The sequence below is a fragment of the Mastigoproctus giganteus genome, chromosome 13 (assembly GCF_048544385.1).
Source record: "Mastigoproctus giganteus isolate SK-2022 chromosome 13, ASM4854438v1, whole genome shotgun sequence".
Classification (NCBI taxonomy): domain Eukaryota; kingdom Metazoa; phylum Arthropoda; class Arachnida; order Uropygi; family Thelyphonidae; genus Mastigoproctus; species Mastigoproctus giganteus.
In genome coordinates, this window is record NC_143587.1 from 130,903,323 (window position 1) to 130,923,608 (window position 20,286).

At 36.0% G+C, this 20,286-nt stretch overlaps 1 long non-coding RNA gene across 1 annotated transcript in view; it reads left to right on the forward strand.

Annotated features, from left to right (window-relative positions):
• The first annotated feature begins 251 nt into the window (after positions 1-251).
• LOC150076442 (uncharacterized) overlaps positions 252-20,286 on the forward strand; it is a 340,519-nt gene continuing 320,484 nt past the window's right edge. Inside the window, exon 1 of the long non-coding RNA XR_016547839.1 lies at positions 252-458. This is a non-coding gene — a long non-coding RNA (uncharacterized LOC150076442). The remainder of the gene's footprint in view (positions 459-20,286) is intronic.

Sequence of the window (20,286 nt, forward strand, 5' to 3'; positions counted from 1 at the left end):
ACGCAGCAATTTTAAACATTCTCAGCTGTTAGTGGGCTCTGGTGATATGCAGTTCTTTCCATATTTTAAATATAAAAAAGGAAACTTTTTTTCTTCCATCTTCAAAACATCTATCGAGGTTTGCACTGTTAGTCTCTGTTTCTCGCTGAATGCGTGTTATTTTAGCCACCAGGTAGCGTAACATGTCCAATATGTTCTGTCGTTATATCTAACGTGCTGCGCCTGTCAACAAACATAGAGAGCGAAAGAGATCGCGCTAGTAGGCTTTGGTTGTGGTGAACAGCGCGAGCTTTTCTCTTCTTTTGATCGTCCTCAGAATCTCACTGCTACCATTGATGATCGAGACTCGTTAAGTCGTTTCACAGTAGAGGAAATTGCGCAAACTGAAACTCCTTTCAGATATTCCGTTGTAACCGTGTTTTCTCTTTCAGAATATTATTCCTAATTCAGTAGAAAGGGTAAGTCAACTAGTTCATTTTGTTTGTTTCGATGTGCAACAGTTTAGTCAACTGAAATTGTAAAGAGATAAGCTAAGTTCCATAGGGTAGATTTATTAATGCAAACTATTTCTAATTTACCTAATTAGAATATTAATTGTGTTATAAACAAATATCTCTGAAACAATACGGATTCAGTTATCATGATAACTTTCCGAGCAGCTTTGAGGTATTCCGTTATATCTGAACGGAAGCAGTTTATATCTGAACGGAAATTAACTAAAATAGATTGAATACAGATAAAGTTACAGCTATTACTATAGAGTTCTGTAAGGCAGTATATTTACTATATTTCTAGTGTGTTTTCATTACTAGCAGTATTGTGGAAATAAATTGTTAGAATAAAAAAAATAAAATAAATATTGGAATATAAAACACGTGCCGATTGTTGTTATTTTCGGTAAATTGATTCGATTTTTTATGTATACACTTTTTTAGTCGTGCATTTTTTAATACACAGTAGTACACCAATAATTATTGCATGGCGGCCTTCCAACGGATTTTAAATTGGAAAAAAAGTCAGGAGGGGGGGTCCCTCATCGGGTCTTCTTATCGAAATAATCTTGTCATTTTGTAAAATAAAATATAGTGCAACTTCACTTGTTTATTTTTGCGTGTTTGCGAACATAGTCCAAATCATTCCGGTTATGGCTAATTATTTAAGCAGTTTAATTTTATATTATTAGTTCATGAAATATTAAGATATACTGGTTTAACAATATTATATATTTACACTGTTCGCTAAGAAATGTTTCTTTTTAAAAAAAAAAATTAAAGGTCTTTTACTTCTCTTCCATCCTTTTCCACAAGGCTAATTTTTTCGGGGTTTTGTTATTAATAAATATAAAAGACAAGTGTGTTTTTTTTTTTTTTATAATCTGCTGCCTTTCGATTTCAAAACTCTTGTCTTTGAAAAACTAGTTTTTAGAGCTAAGCAGAACAGTATTCTACAGGTACTTCGAATTTTATTTATACAGCTTGTTCAGTGCTAATTATTTACAAAGTGGTTTATAGTTAAAAAGCTACTGTTACAGTTATGCTTATTTTATACTTTTCTATTGACTCATATAGTATAAACCAAACTCATTTATATTTATGCCTCCTTTTGTGCTAAACCTAATCTGAAAACAAAAAAAAAAAAAAAAATACCTCATAATATTAGATTAACACTGTTGTCCTGTCATGTTTCACTTCTGCATAAGTCACTACGTTTTGTTAAGGGAATTTTGATAATATTCGAAATATTTTGTTTCTTATTTTATCCAGAAAGGATGAAGACTTTCTAATTCATAAAATTTTGAATAAAATATGTAAATTCATAAAATTTTGGATAGAATATGTAAATGCAAGGTGATTACAATTAAAGTGCGTTATTTAGCCATATGCAGTTACAAACTGTGAATCGCTCAGAGATGAAATGACCATGTAGAAACGAAGGGCACAAGTACTGTTTAAAGGTAACACCAGGATGCGTTTCATGCACCCCCTACAGTCATACAGCGGACGCACAGCACAATTTATTTGATCAATTACAGGTTGCAAAACAATTTCTCGATGTGATAGTTATTTGCATTGCAAGTGTGTTGTGGAGCTCTGTCTTGTATAAAGACTTGTCCGAATATTCTCTCGTGATGGGAAAGTATCATAGTGTCCGAAAAATTGCAGTAACATTCACCCATAACGGTACAAGTTTAGACTACGTGCTAACACCCCAAAGACAAATATTCCAGTTATGACGTTTACTTTGAACCGACACTAAACAACATGCGCGCACTACAGGAGAACTTCGTCGATAACAGGTGGAAGTAACGTTCCTTATGTCATCCACTTCCATTCTAGCGTTTTACCACAGTGAAGTCAGTGCGTTGTTGCGGGTCACATGGAGCCAATTGGTGCAGTACATGAATCTTGTAAGGAACGAATTGCAGGAGGGATCAAAGCACTCTGAAGGCTGTTTTCTGTTGATTACGTAATGGCTGCAACAGTGCTCTGGCACTAGCGGACGAGTGTGCTACCATCGGCAACAACGATTTCGTGAATAATAGTTGTGGCAATTCTGCGGAGAGTTACAGACAAAGCACCCGTGTCGTCGAATTTCCTATTTTCCCACAATCTATTTTCGGAAAGGGAACCTCTTTTAACATTTATTTATTGAAGGATGGTACTCCAGAAATTCCGCAACAATCAGTCCTTCATTTGAATCACCATCTCTTGACTTTTGCTTGTTTCTGAGATTACATTTGCTTTTATTGCATCTGCGACTTGTGCGTTACTAATCATATCATGAGATTTACTTTGAATACGAATTGTATGTAGGTCCAAACTCACCACGTGGTGTCGCCTTTTACAACTTTTATACCTTTCGTTACCTACTGCATGGTCAAACACTTCCTATTCTAAATTACAACTCTCTGGGAGATGCATAGTTTCGTATCTCCAAACAACCATATTGGCGCACTTTAATTTTAACCTCCTGTACATTTATAGCATTGAGTGAAAGGAATGAGTGAATTTGGGTTTTAATATTTAATCATTAAGTACCGTTACTTAAACTTGTGCTGAAACAACATGCCACACACATTTCTGGCATTTACAGAGTCCTGTATACTTCACAAGAGTACAGATGGTGCAGACCACAGGTGGTGCCTTACACTAAACACTACCGTTACTTTTCTTTAAATAAGCAATCTCAATTTTTTTTCTATGCTCAAATTCGATCTTTTGAAATTAATTTTATTCAATTGATCTTTTGTTATTATCTACGTTCAAGCAAGTAATTATTTATTCTATTTAATTTCGATGCCTAGTTTTGGCCTGACTAATGCAATTTGACATTCTTTGCGATCTGTGAACATCTGCATGACGCGCGGATAGTAGCGTTATGTCAGTCTGTCGGCTTGCATCACAATTTTAATGGAATAAATTTCTACTGATTTAGACAATATCGCTAAAGTCTTCAAATATTTAGGAGAATTCTTGTCTGCATTTTAGAGAATGTGCAGATTTATAAAGGAACAATAAATAATTAAAAATTGCTAAGACAGGTTTCATCACAATAATAATTTAAAATTTATACTGCACGAAGTTAGATTGCATATTGATTTACATAGTAAAATATTTAATCGTATCTCGAAATCAAATCTTCCTTCAAAAATAACATAAATGAATATTGCAAAAGAATTTTTCAGATTTTTCTCTATAGCTAACCTTTTTCCAAGAAATTGCCAATTATAACAACGATAGATAAGATAAAATTTACCAAAATGTTCTGAGAAGTACTTTCTTTTAAAGTGCCATTATTATTCACAAGCTATAGCTTCATAAATATTTATCTCTGATTAAGAAATAATTTTAAAAGAATGATTATTTTGTTGATTAATCTTAATTGACAAACTTGGAATCTGTACAGTGCATACTGTGACCGGATGGAAACTGAAAAGAATGATAGTAACAGGTCATTGAAAGGAAACGGAACTTTATAAAAAAAAAAAAAAAAGTGCACCGTTATAGATTCTTTTCTTATTATTTATTTATTTTTTGTAGATAATTTACAGGTGGAAAACATTTCAAGAACAATCGTGAGGGCATTGGATATGAAGTTGGATATCATTGGATATGAAGTCGAGGATGCCAAAATAATGACCGAATATTTTGGTGTGAAAAGTTCTGCGCGCATATAAAATATAATTTTATAGGTAAAGGGTAAACTGCAGCCGTTATCAATCCACTACAGGATGGAAACCTCCTCAACGCCATGTTGAGGGAAATGGACTATAATCTGCCACGCTGGTTCACTGCGGGTTGGCAGATCGACCGTATTTAACAATCAGGGGATTTCAATCCAATGATTGCTAAATTACGGATTTCAATCCCCCAATCATTATTTAGCAATCAGGGGATTTCAATTCCCTGATTGCTAAATAATGATGTCGACAACATATTTTTAGGTTTTAAGTGGGAATCGGATTTGTATGGATAATGCTATTAAGCACAGTGAACTGCGGTTTGTTAGACAAATACGAGCTCATGAATAAAAAACAAAATGCATGCCGCCAGTTAGGTCAGAATGTACATGTGTTTGCAATTTTGAGGGATATATGTCAGGGCAGGTGACGTATATCCCTCAAAAGAAATTGTAAGTAGAAAGAACCTGTTGTTTAGAGACTTCCCAATTACCCTCGGGTCTTTTTCATGTTCTAAAGTGCCCTGAGTGTAGTAGTACCACACAGTTGATACGTTGCTTTCGGGTTGTTGCTATCCATATGCAGTACTGGCATTTATCAATGTTAAACTTCAATTGCCATTTGTAAGCCCATCTGCCCAACTTTACTACCTATTGCAGCAGCATATTGTCATTAACCACCTTTCCAACCTTTGTATCATATGTCAAACCTGGAATTAAGTCTGATAGCCTTCTTCATTATCGTTGATAAATGTAGAAAACAACAGTAGGCCCAACACCGAACACGGGGGGATTATGTGTATATGTACGTTCCTGTCTGGGGCGGCACCCGGACTAACGTCCATCTCCATCATGTACTCTGTATTCAAGTAGGACATCTACAGATAGACCTGAAGTATAATATTTGTGTGTGTGCAAAAATGTGTTAAAAGAAAAAAAAAAAAAAAAAAAACAGGCCATTTTACCACCAGGAAGCGGGCATCACCTGGGAATCCGCTTCTTGGTGCGCATTGCTGGCACAAAGAGCGGGCCAGGGTCTACTTCTTTAACTGTGCCTTTAAGCACCAACACATGGCACTCACCGGATGTCGTGCAATGCCGATGGGTGTCATCTTCCCCACTTTCAGGCTGCCCACACCTGAAAGTTCTCAAATAAACCTATGTCAACCTACGGATAGACCTTAGTTATCCGTAGGTTGTCCTTAAACTTAAAAGGCAACTGAGCCGCTTTTAAACTTCATTAAATAGTTAGTATAATTGAACATAACACAATTCGACAATAAAACGATACAATTTGGATTTTGGCATTTAGCATCACCCCAGTGCAATAGAATGGAGAAATAAAACTCGATGAAGTCCGCCCATACCACTGAGGTGGGTTTCCATCACTGCCCCTAGGAAGCCATCTTCCACTATCTCTTAATCTTATTTTAAAGACATCTGCGACAAAGACGTTAAGATAGACATAAAGCCTTCTATCAGCGAACAGCTACTGAAATCTCAGGAAATTAGGTGGCAGTACCTGCCAGAGTAAATATCTAAACTACTGGGTATCTGGTCTGCCTCAGCAGGGGTCCAGCGGCTAAATGGCCAGAACAACGATACACAGCACTATACTTACAAGATCCACACGCTTTTAAATCTCTGGCCTTTCCGGTGAACTGGTACGCCTACAATGAAAGCAACGCAGAGATGGGTGAAACCCCTCGTGCCGCTTGACACGAACACACTTTACACATCAGCGAATAGAACCCTGACTTTCTACATCCAGCAGACCCACATATCATTCTAATGTTGATCTAAAATCAACGTAATTCGAACATTCCTGCATAACATGTGTAGAAGTTTCTATTTCACCAGAATACTTGTCATTCTCTACAAGGCCAAGCTGATATAACCTCATCGCCAGACCGTGTCCCGTCAACAGAAAGGTTGCATTCATGTCATCACACTGCAACCAAGGCTTTTTTGCATCAATTATATTGACATCAAGAAGAAAGTTTTTTTGTTCGCTGGAACTCCACCTTGATTGCGATATAGTACAATCATCAATTTCAAAAGCCTGTTCTTGTCACTTGTCAAGTCTACAATATAATAAATTTTGTCTATAAGAGGGCAAGATGACTGCTCCAAAAACTGTACTTCCAATAGTGTTCTTCGTATACCGTAACAATTAGCGTAACACTATCAGTTGATCAAATCAACCAGGGTTTCTATCAGCTCTTACTTATAACGCTTCCGAAGAAACTGTTCAAGCTCTCGTAAGCAGAACAGCAAACCTTTGAGACCGTAACAGATTTTTTAACGGCCCAGTTTATAAGTCTATGTTCTCAAGCACCTCCAGAAGCGTAGGTCACAATGGAGGTAAACAAGCATTCGTTCAAGAGATTTAATGCACGGCCTTTAATTCCCCATTAGACTCTAAGAACTCTTCTGAGCTAAGCGTACAACTTTCAGATTTTATTTTTAAGAATTTGGCATCAGCATTAGTAGAGGCATATGATGCAAGGAAGTAAGATTATACAGCATCAGCCAAAAAAAAAAAAAAACCTTCCCGTTTAAACCCATCCATTCGCTCTAAAAGTTTGTCCAGTTCTTCCTTGAATTTATTTAAGCTATTAACTTCCAAAACTTCTTAAACTTTAACTTCCACCCGCTGCCTAAAGTCAAATTTCCACACATCTATTCTACAATTATTTCCTCAATTTGAATTTATGCCCCCTCAGGTTCGTAATCTCTGAACAAGAGGGAAAATTCCATCAGCATTGAGCCTGCTCAAACCGTTCAAGGCCTAATACACCTTAATCAGATCACCTCGCAGGTGCCTAGTCTCCATACGCTGCAATTTGCAGAACTTAAACCTTTTTTGGTAAGAGCAACCCATTGTTTCATTCACCAATCTCGTTGCCCTTCTCTGCACTCGTTCCAGCAGCTCTACATCCTTCCTAAAATGAGAGTTCCAGACCTGTATGCAGTTCTCAAGGTGTGACCTGACCATTTACTTACACAATGTGCGATAATCATCTTTTTCCGTGCTAGCAAAATTCCTGTTTATCATTGACAAGACACAATGACCTGCTCTGGCAGCCTGTCCGCACTGCTGAGAAAACTTCATATCTAACTGCACAATTAACTCCAGGTGTTTTTCATTCTCCATTACCCTGAGTGTAGTACCCCACAATTGCTAAGTCAATCTGGTGTTACTTGCTACCCATTTGGAGTGTTTTACATTTGTCACTGTTAAACTTCAGTTTCCACCTCTTAACCCATCTGTTCAACTTTTCTAGATCCTGTTACAGTAGTGTACTGTTATTAACAACCCTGCCAACCTTCGTATCGTCTGCAGACTTGGATACTAACCCTGATATACCTTCGTATATCAGGGTTAGCCCATTATTGCTTTGTATAATTATCAATATCATTGATAATTATACAAAGCAATAATGGGCTCAAACCGAACCCTGGGGGGGCTCCACTAATAACATTAGTACATGAAGAACAGAGTCCATTAATTACCGCTCTGTCTTCTCCCACTCAACCATCCCTTTATCCATAGCAGCTACTTGCCCTTAATGCCATACTGCTCCAACTTGTACAGTAGTCTTCCTTGTGCAACAGTATCAAAAGCTTTCCTAAAATCGAAGTATATGATTTCAAAATTATTTTTTGCATCCATTTCCTTTGTGACCACATCATAGTATCCAATCAAATTGGTCAGACAAGACTTACCCTTAACAAACCCATGTTGTTTCTGAATTATTACTGCAGTCTTGTCTAGACCATTTTGCAATGCTTTTTAACCAGTGCCTCCATTATTTTCCCCGGAACAGAAATTAAACTAGCATGTCGGTAACTACTCCTGTCACCGTTTGATCTATCTTTGTGAATTGGGGATGCATTGCACACCTCCATTCCGTGGAGACCTTCTCTTATTCCAAATATGCTCTTATAATTATGGCTAAGGATTTGCTTACCTCCTTTATTTTCGGTGAAGAACAGATACTCTTCTAGGTACAATCCCAGATGCTTAGTTCTCTTCATATATTTAATTGGCTCCATGTGTACATCGATTTGCGTTGTTACCGCCATACTTTCTGGGATTTCGAAGGACCAAGCGACATTTTTACCCCTTTCAACTGCCTGTTGCCAGCATTCTGTGCCCAGTCTAGCGGTATATGCTTGTTTTTAGTTGATAGAAGTCGAACCAGGTAAGGTTGTTTACTGCTACAACCAATCCATGACAGGTCCGACGCATCGTCAGTTCGTATGTATGTATGTATATACTCCGTTGACTATGCTGCCCTTGACTGATTGTGACTGCCTGTTATACTGCATTATAATGACATCCCGTTTGCCTAACAGCAACAAACTGTCTGAGAAACAGGGCTGCTTTGGATTGGTTGCTTTCTAATTTTTGAACCATTTTCAGTACACTTTAGACAGTGGTGCGAGTGAGCACCACGTGGTAAGTCGAACCAGTCCGGTGCCAAGTACCACACCACGCGCTCAAAGTCGCTTACGTCGTGCTCTTGGTTTATTTTCTCACCGAATTGCACATACCAATAATATCCAATAGTATCTCATTTTTTGTTTTATGTTACCGGACACGGACATGTTACACTATTGGTGAAGAAGCGGTAGATTATGTGGATGATGGGAGTGTACTTAATACACTGGCCACTCACCGTAAGTTCGAATAAAAATATTCATCCCATTAAAAATTAACTGTTGAAAGACATCTGGCTTTTAGACCTTAAAACCCATTGAATTATCCAACTAGTTTTAAGTTCAGAGCTCCAGTAAAACCCTGCTGTAGGTACTTTCTTTTTAACCGCAATGACCATCTTGCATTATGTAACTAAAAATATTGAAACACTAACGTATAAGTGCCCTTTATGTACTTATTATGAAGTATACTTTATGTAATATTATGATTAGTTTTCATTTCTATGCTGGATGAAGTACTTGATCTTTCGAGAGAAGGAGTGAGATTAAATTGGATTTATTCATTCAGATGCCAGGGTACAATAACGTACTGTGGATTTTGAACACATACTCGAAATAAAACATAAAATCGCCCTCAGAACATAGATAATATACACCTCAATTTACAGATAATATACACGCAGCAATATGGCCTTAGTCGCTGATGCTCCTAAAACCATACTACAATAACGTACTCGAAATAATTTATTTTAAATAAAGAGCTGTAATAGAATATTAAAGACAGAGCAAGATGACACTTGTCTATAGGAACGCAGCTAGAATGTGGGTAGAGCATGCGAGTTTATCAGAACAAGATAAAGCCGATATCCAGGATCAATCATTCCCGGCAGTAAAGTGTAAAAATCTGCATACATCGACAGATCGCACAATGGGTTGTTATCACAGCTTTGAACTGAAGCAAGTGTGAATGCTATAATCAAGCTGTTATGTAGTGGAGTTTTAGTAGCATCGGCGAACAAGGCTATATTGTCTGTAAATTGCGTGTTTTCTGAAGTCCGTTTTCTGTTTTCTGGACGAAAAACGCGAGCTTCCAGGAGAAAAAAAAACCATGTTACCCTCACCTGAGACTGGCTAACTCATCCTCGTTGTGAAAAAGGCCGATAAAATGTCCTATCATCGACGGAACTCAACTCGGGTCTTTCCCACCCAGGTGTGGCGAGAGCGGCGATGTTACCAACTGTGCTACCCACGAGGGCCCATAATCAAGTACCTGCAATACCTTGTCCAAGTTAATTTAAGGTGTTTGCAAGCCAGTGAAATTTTGAAAAAGGAAATTTGCTTCTGAGCTGCTAGTATTATAAGTGATAACGAAGCATTCTCGTCTATGATTATCACCGGTGAAGACACGTGGATGCACCACTTGTAAACCAAAATTAATGGAGTTGCATCATCCAAACTCCTGAAGCAGAAAGAAATTAAAGGAAAGTGATGATTGGTTTCAAGGCGGGCAAAAAATGTAATTTTAATAGGTGTTATGGACAAAGTACAAGTCAACTTTTGAGGTGTACGTCACCTCTTAAAAAAAAAAAAAATCCGCTATACACAAGAAAGACATGCACTTTCCATTTTTCCTGAATGGCAACGCAAGACCACAAACCAGTTTTCAAAAATACAATGCACTAAACTCTATTGCCCCGTCCATAATACACCTGGACTTCGTTCCTGCTCACTCATTTTTATGGTATATTCTGAAGGGAGCCATTCGTTATTGCTGAAGTGAAAAGTAGCTCGAGAGACTGAAGAGAACTTCTATCCACGAGGAACGTTATCACTCTCTTTCCAGATGGCTTCAAGTTATAGAAAAATGAAAATGTATGAAATTTCCGTTCTTTAGCATATGAAAACAAGATATGCAGAAACACTTAAATCAATTTTTTAATCTTTTTTTACCAAGAGAAATTTTGGGATTATATTACTGACACTTATATTCGCGATTTTTTTCACACTGTGTTGTCCAGGGAACATTTGGTGAAATAGATTTCAGTTAAGAAAAAATAATGGAACTCCAGTAAAAACGCGTGGGATAATTCGCTGGATACAGGGTTCAAATTATTAACGAATAAAAATAAGTCAAGACTAAAATTTGGACACTAAATTTGGAGTTGATAATAAGTCATTCAGTTTCTGAACGTTCATTCGTCGTGTTTTATAAAACGCGTTAACATTGTGAAGCGATTCATGAAAGAATATACCGAGTATTAATATTCGGTTGGAGAGAGTAACGGAAATAGTTCTTTCCGAAAGCGTATTTATGTCGATTTTATCTGGTCATTTGAACTGACAGCTTCCTGAAATTAGTTGACAAATTCATCTTAGCCAAAACTGTGGAGAGAAGCCTGCACCTCTGGCTATCATCATTGTGTTCTCTATAAACCCACAGGAAAAATTAAATTATTAATAATAACGGTGCATTGAATCCAAACAAATACATTTTCCATGAATGGTTAACTCAATGACTTGGTTCATCGATATTGGCTGTTTTTTCGTATCCGTGCTGTTCTCATTCCAAGAATTTGTTCTTCCTGCTTGAAATTTTCGGTGAATGTTTTAAATATGAAAATATAGTGGAAATTACAACTTTATTTTCATATGCTGTTCTTACCCGTTAAGTCTGCATGCGTAGCACTGATTAATCATTGTCCTTCTCACACCACAGTGTAAGAGGCCTGGGTTCAAATCCCATCAATGATAAGAGGAAACTTTATGGTGTTTTTCACTCCGTGGATGAGTTAGTCAAGCGTGGAAAGTAATATTTTCTCCAAGAAACTCGTGTTTTTCGTTCAGAAAAACAGACGTATTGACCAGAGAATACATGAAGAGTTCATTAAGTTCTCAGTGGTCCAATGATAAGTTTTCTTGTTCTTCCACGATGTGTGGCAAAAGATCTGGGTTTGATTTACGGCGAGACTGCAGAAATTTTGTGGTCTTTTCTGCACCTCGGTGAGTCGTTTGGTATCCAGCAAGCGTTACATGTGTTTCTGGCTTCTATTTTGGCATCTCTGGTTTTCCATCCAGCAATCGGGAAGATGAATCACTCGCAGACTCATGAAATTAGCTGCCTCATTGTTTATTCCAAATAAGTGAACCCGAAGCCTTGGTTACTGTGTATATCGTAAAATATACACAGTAACGTTAGGATTTCTTTTAAAATTTCCTTCAAAGAGCCTGGGACTAAGTTTGGGACTTAAAAACTTTTGATGAAATTTGCAGTGACAGAATCAGTATAGGGCGGGAAGATAAATGTTGTTTAAGTTTGTTAATTCATGGCATATTGTGGCTCATGGAACCTCTACTCTCTTAATGAGCGACTTCATGAAAGAATGTAAGAGAACTGAAGCACTTTTAAGAACTTAATTATAAACACATCAGACAAGTCACTGCTGTTCGTGCAAGCAGCAAGAGTTCGGGATTGTTTCCGGCGCTTCCATTCGGCAGCTTCAGTAGAATGGTTTATTCTTAACGATTCTATTCCATCGGTAGTTTTTATGATCATTGAATCATCGACTCTGTGTCTCAGTTAAACGTTATAATAATGACAGATTATGATAACGAACTTCATTTCCCTAAAATCCTTTAACCTAATGTATTTTCGTAGTTTACTCGTAGATATTATTTTTCTATTTCATTTGAAGTGAACATTTCATCAGAAATTCAAGTTTTCGATAACTTCTTTCAGACGCTGCTGGTCAAAAGTTTTCTTTTTTGTTTAGAATTTTTGGCAAGATAACTAAGGCCACGAGGAACCCATATATTGAGCCTCTAAATTTCCTGTGTTTTCTATAGCCAATTTACTTGTTTTGCGAGATGAAAAACCCACTTTCTAGTGGAAGGAACCCTAGCCTGAGACCGTCTAACTTGGTTGGTTCATCGTTGGATTTTAAGCGCATCAGCAACTCGGAATGTATTGCGCCATATATAACATGTCTGTAAAATTGCATTTTTTCTGTGGTCTGTTTGCTTGACGAAACCCGAGTTTCCGACAGAAAAAACATGCTATCCTCGCATGAGATATGACTAACGCAGCCACGTTGTGCAAAAGGTATATCAAAATTCCTCGCGTCATTGACGGGATTCGAACACAGATCTTTTCTACCTTGTGTGAATGGTCATTATATCAACTCTTCTACTCACAATTACGATCGTCCTTGTGAGTAGATTGAAACTCTGCCAGGTGTTTCAAAATAGTGATTATAACCACTGCTGACACAACAAACAGTTAAATACCATCTATGACTGGGCACTTAAAGATTAAAGGAATTGAAGAAGCTATGGGCCAATTCAGCGCTCATATTGAACCGTTTTGATAAATCCTTAAATGAAGGTAACGTAATTTTGAAGTTTAGGTAGTTAGTTAATCCCTAATTTTGGACCTTGGGTGTATGTCATTGCATATCTCGCTTCCTCCCTTTTCTCCACTATGTAGTTTATTTACATAATTAAAATAAACGCTACCAAATTAATCAACCATGATTTCATTATTAAATATTTGTAAATCATTCACTGAAGGACGTTATCTCATGCGCAAATAATTTCATCTTTCGTGTCCTTTTTCCGCCAGTTACTCGCCAATGGATCCGATATTCCCAAATCCTAGTATGTGGTATTAGTTGTGCAACCCTCCTTACACAGTTCTTATTACTTTTCTTTTTTAATACGTAACAGTCAAACTGTATTTCTGATTAACCACTCCCGGCTTTCACCTTAATCTCAAACACAAATACATGTACACTAAAATTTATCAACTTTGGTCGTAGTAAGGAAATATTTGTGTATTTTCAAGATTATATTTCACACCAAGGCTGAGCATTTCAACTTGCTTTCGATGTAATACAAGCAGCTTGATGCTGTTCCAAGACTTGGTATCGCTCTACGAAGGTAAGCTACTTGAGTTCCAAGATATGCCTTTGCTTTCCTTCATATGACTTTTTCAGCACACAACCAAACTGTCTTTTAAACATCATTAGAGTTGAAACTTTAATTATTACTATTTATATATATATTTGGGAAATGAGGTATGATTCCATCGAGACATGTTCTTTTAGATATGAAATAAATGACTCTTTATGCCTAATACACATGTAATAGTTGTATATTATATTGCAGGGGTTGGCAATTTAATTTGTGATACGATCTACTTTTTTTTCTTCAAAATGTGCCGCGATCTACCATCTCAAGAATTTCATTGCACATGGTTAAAAAAAGTTAATCAGCACATATTGAAAAATGTTGTCTTTAAATACCATTCAGAATTCTTATTTTAAATTCATACTTATTTAAATTTTTAATTTATGCGAAGTTTGTGTCTTCATGTCATCTGCTAAGCGTTCTCTACCACTGTCAGTGTTGTATACCACACAGTGGAAAATGATGCAAGTGCACTAAGATATACATAGTCCAACTCTTTCTCAGCTTGAGGCATAACCCTTAATGCATTATATGTCAAGACCTCAAATTCTTTCTTTTAACGAAACCATAACCAGCAATTCTTCTCTAGTGGCAGAATCATCGAAAACCATACGAATAAAAACGAGCTGTATCACTTACGGCTGTAGATTCATCCAGTTGTAAAGAAAAGGACACACAATTAGCAACAAACACGGAATTGTTCACATTTTTACTAATTTTTTCGATGCGTCGCATCACACTATTTCGAGATAATTGCAGATCTTGAAGAGCACTTCTAATTTCATTTTTGTTCTTGCAATTTTCAAAAAGAGAATCTGTTATTTCTAAAAATGCGTCTTTGATGAATTGAGAAAATGGTTTCCATTTTTTTGCAACAAGGTGAATCACTTTAAATGATGGTACAGTTACTGCTTTAGATTGTAAATTCGGTGTCATGATGTCATGAAGAAATTTTGATTGTAAATTCGATGTCATGAAGAAATTTTGTTGCTCCAATAATCTGGTTTTAAGTTCATTTATTTTATCTTTTCTAAGGTTACTATTAGGCGGAAAATCCGATTAGTATTTACCATGGAGTGCGTTGAAATGCCTTTCTAAATTTCCGTTTTTTGGGTTTAGCCACGGAAGCACTGCAAATCAAACAATAACATTTTTCTTTTATCATTACAAAAAAGTATTCTAGTTCCCACTCTTGATACGTTTGACTCTTTTATGATACTTTTACCCTTTTTCGTAGTATTCATGTTCAATCAAGAGGTATTAAATTAACGCATAAGTACTCTCCAGTTATTAATATTAAGTAAGCCAAATAAGAATTCGACACAAACTATGCTCTCCACAACATAACTGCGTCACTAGATCACAGAGTAGTACTCTGTGCACTAGACAAGCCTAGCTGCTGCGCGGCGACAAGAGTAGTCACGTTGTTCAACGGATTTGTAATAAGCGTATGCAGTGGGCCGCATTATAATAATAACATTTAGATTTTGACTAATATATTTTTTATATATGTTTATAATTCGTTGTGATCGACCGAAATTAATGTCGCGATCGACTTGTTGGCCACCCCTGTTATATTGTATAACACCGCTGTCGAAATCATGCTGAGGAATTTCTAATACGTGTTAACTTGAAAGGTTACTAAACACATAATTTGGAAACATTATCATTGACCATATGGGAAATTCGCTTAGATTTCGCGGAAAAACACTCAGTTACTTTAAACCAACGAAAACAAACTAGAGTTCAGTCTTCCAAAGATTTCTGAACAAATAACATAAACTGATCGAAAACAAGAGTCTGTACCTTAATGAAATGAGAAAAAAAGCAATAGATTCAAGGATTCAATTTTGCAAAGTGACAAATACGAGTCGGTGAACTCGTTAAATAAGTTTCTACAGCACTTCTGTATATACTTATATTTGGAGACTTTCAATATATTAGTAATACAAGTTACGGTTTCGTGAGGCATAGGCAGTATAACATTACTTTCTAAAACCCATTTCAATGTTATTGCTCCGGACTTGCAGTTTACAATTTCTTTTATTTGGTGCAATTTGGGGAAATGGATTTCGATTTCTTCCGTGTTGATTAGCAAAAATACCTGCATGGTATTAAATGTGGTTCTTATATTAAAAATAACGCAAGGTCAGCTATAACAACGCGCGCATATTACATAATCTCAGAAATAAAAAATCTAATAATTATCTATTCTTCAGGAATAAGTTGGCTTTTCATCGAAAAGACAGATATTTTCGTCGTTTAGTCTATTAGTTTTGGAAGTCTGCGAAGTCGCATTAGTTTTACTTACCACATTTTAAATTAAAAAACAAAAGGTAAAACTATCAAAGGTAAAAATATTTTTACCTTTGATACTGTGTTTATGAATTTAAGAGACTGTTATTTATGCTTCGTGGATAGTATAGGTAGTTTAATACCAACCCCACGCTGGGTGGTAAAAACAAGTTCCGAATGCATATAGCAATTTTTATAGATTTTTCACAGTGTGGCTGAGTTAGTCGGTCTCAGAGGAGGGTAGCATGATTTTCTCCCAAAATCTATTTTTTTGTTTTGTTTAGCAAACAGAAAATCAACCAGAGAAACTACATTTACAGACAAACATATAGGGTGCGATATCGCTTTAGTTGCTGATGCACCTAAAGTCTAACAAACAAAGAGGGTTAAATTAATTTTTGTTTTTCTTGGTTGTAAGCAGTAATCTAGTTAATAGATTTTCTTGATCAAGAATCCAACAATATATGAGAGTGAACTACATGCAGTCTGATAAGAAATATCAGGGTTTTTTACTAAATATTTTCATGGCGTGAGTTAATACACACTTAATAAAGATTTTGAAATATCATTTATGAATTTAAATAGTTCTTTAATACTCGCCCAAGCATTAGACCAATATACAGATGTACGATATCTCATCCACGAACTCAGTAATCTATTCCAATAATTGAAGGGGGAATCGATTCTTGACGGACCCTACCTAACAGTAAGTAGCTGTCATTTTGTGTGAACTGATGCGAATTTTTTTGAGATTATTCTTTCATAGCGGTCTACTATAATTATCCAGTCATAAAAAATGGTTAAAATAGTTATTTAGCTGAGATGGGATCCCATTTTCCTCATCACTGTCACACCAGGTAAGTTAACGCTTGTTCGACAGTAACGTGGAGATTATTGTCTGACCAACGAAGCGTTATATCGATTTATGGTACCGTTGAGCTTAAATGTTGTCCCATCTATTTATACAATGGTGCTTACAAGATTATAGTCACATTATTCATCCTCGTAAGCCATTCTCATAACTCATAACCTCATCGGATCGTGATCGTTCAATGAATTGAACAATTTCGCAATATAAGGTTTCACCAATTTCATAATGCCCTGTAAAAGATGATATTATCGCTCTCAGCTGAAGTGTATATCGGTTTTGTCAGTGACTCATTTAGGGTATTCGCATTTGTGATATATTTTCGAACTTGTCTCGGTTTGAAGAGTGCAATGCAATTTTATGAAGTTTTCATTCGTGGTTATCTCTGAACCATTCTGGATACGTGTTATTAATTTCTTAGGAACTGTGAATTTAATATTGAAATAAAGCGATGGAAAATTTGTCATTTTCAAACATAAATACATTTATCTTTTCTAATAAAACATTTAAGAAATTCCTACCCAACTATTATGTTGTGCCTGCATTATCTTAAACAAATCTAGAAAGACGGGAGAATATTACTAATCGACAATTTACATAGAATACAAATGTGTGTATATATTGGAATTATGTCAAATGACGTTTAGGTTTAAATCACTAACATTTGGCAACTTCTCCAGCTTTTTTGGTCACCTTTTCGCATCTTATCTATATATAATATGCGAAAAGGCGACCAAAATAAAATTGCATTGCGGTGTTTTTCACAATTTCAGTGTCATCATCAGAGGTCATCCACCGAAATTATGAGAAAGACAGCAATGTTCTTGCTTCTGTTTCCGACATGTTCTGTATGCTATGGTACACGTGTGCTGTATCCACGTGTTGAGAACGAATTTTTTTTTAAAGTTTTTTAATATTTGCGGTAAGAATAAATCTTAAAAAACTTTTAAAAAATTTCGTTCTCAACACCTGGATACAGCACACGTGTACCATAGCATACAGAACATGTCGAAAACAGTAGCAAGAACATTGCTGCCTTTCTCATAATTTCGGTGGATGACCTCTGATGATGACACTGAAATTGTGAAAAACAATTTCAATGTAATCTTATTTTGGTCGCCTTTTCGCATCTTATTTTTAATTTCCTGTCTATTTCTTCTTGATTTTCATACCATATATCACTACATTCCTTATCCATTTAGTCGAGTTCACTTTAGTCGAGCTTGCAGTGTATATCGTAAATTCAATAGGTTTAAACCAAACTCTTCTTCACACTTTCTACATAAATTATACTTTATACAATGTGTATATATATATATATAACTAACTTGAAGTTCGTGAAACTCTGCACATATATATGTACGTATAGGCTTTAAATTTACAATGAAATTTTGTATCAGAGTAGCCCCCTCATACTGTGACTTCTGTCTCTTCATATGTTTATTTAATGTCTATTACGAATCTTGAATGTTATACATGTCTCTTTAACACCACTTCTACTCTTTTTGTTTCATATGGTCTACTTATACTGCTTATAAGTGATAAACTCATTTTTCATGACGATGCCATTCCATTCCATCCCTTTGAAAATAATGGTACGCTAATTTCTCCTGCTGAATATTGCACTCAATTTTATTTATATAATTCTTTTGACCACCAAATGTACTTTTTTGAAGAAAAAGGTACAGTTCAACTCATGCTACCTGTGGTCTCTGATCCTTATTTTTAGTTAATATTTGAAACTAGTTTGGTTTACTCCGTGTCAGCTGCCACCTTGAAACTTTTCATAACGAGTACAGTAATCAAAGATTTTCCCCAACCTTTAGAACTGCAGAGAGGGAGATGTTCTTACTTGCCTCCACATAGTCATCTTACACATTCATTCTTGCTAAGGGCAGATGACTCTCCCATGTGTGACACCGTTTTAAACAAACGTCATATTTTATCCGATTATCTACGATATAGACACGAATTGCTGATGCGCTCATAGCATCCAAAACAAGCAACCAAAGAGTACAGCACAATCAAATTACTACGTACTGTCTATTTGAAGCATTAAAAAAAAATCTGCATTTTAGTTGTCAAGAAATCTGGAAGTTACAAATCAACAACAAATTGTTCCCAATGAAACATGGACTAGCATTATCGAATTCCTGCTTCAGACAAAACAGAAAGGAAGAAGTTTTACCTGCAAGAGTACGCATAGGGCATACACACTCAACCCATATATTTCTTCTCACCGGGAGACAGCCCAACTCTATGCTTTCATGGAGAAAACTCGCCTCTATGCATGCATCCATCACCACGTACTGTCAAACATATACTCTTGGTGTATGCAGTATTCCCAATCAAGAAAAAGTTCTTTCCATTATCTATAAAGATTGCAAGAACGTTTATCCACATTATTGGAAATGGTGCTAAACTAGATGAAATATGTGCCTTCGCATAGATGAATTCCTCTGATGCAAAACTAGACCAAATTATTACAAACAGTTGCAGTATAGTAATAGGCACATTTTTGCCTCAGTTGCCCTTGTATCTTTAAAAAGTCGTGCCACTACCATCTGGTCTCACACCTGCTTCCCCCGTTTGCCCTTACACTTAGGTCTCGTTTAATGAAATTATACACATCCTTGATCGCTTCCTCATAGTCAAAGTTTTAATCTTGCCCAGTCCCCATGATCTAATTTCCATATTATTCTCCCACTCCATAATACTGAATTTCACTCTCTTCTTTCCCATATTTCCCGTGTTCGGTACTGCATTCTTATTTAAATGCTTTCTAGTGTCTCTTGACTTTATATGGATCTCCATTAATTGTTCACTGCTTAAAATATTTTAACGAAATTATATAATTAAGTCTAACGTTGTTTCGGCACAAACCTACCAATTTTCTCATTTTATCTAAAAAAAAGATAAACCATAACAAACCTTCATAGCATTAGACAGTATCTAACCCTATTTCTATAATTAATAATATTATTCCATCATATGTACGTGCTTTGCAACAGGAGAGTGAAGAAAGATATATTTTTTGGTGTTCATTGAGTAAAGATATTATTATTTTTCGTCTTTCCATATCTGTCTAGCCACGTTATTTTATTTGTAAATTATCTCCTATTCTCCATTATGTTTATTTTAGTTAGTATTTATCCATAGCGATACTACAAGTGAATTTAGTATGAAACCGTAAAAACAGCAGAGAAGTTTGCATACATTTGCATACAAAATTGATAACAACAATTTCGGTTTTCTTTCCTTCACTCCGAATACCTTTATTGCACAAAGACCAGTGATCAACTAAACACATAAATGGATAATAAATAGCTTCTCTAGCACTTCTAATATCTGACTTCGCTGATGTACATTCTTTGTCCATCAGCAAAGGAACTAAAAAGGGCTCTTTACATCGGCCAAAATAGACCTAGAAATTCCTGCGATTCCTAAAGAACCTTCCTCTCCACATACGCACGCACAGTAGAGAAAGTGGTGGACAAAATGATACGTTCAAGTTTCGCCGTCAGTAATTGAAC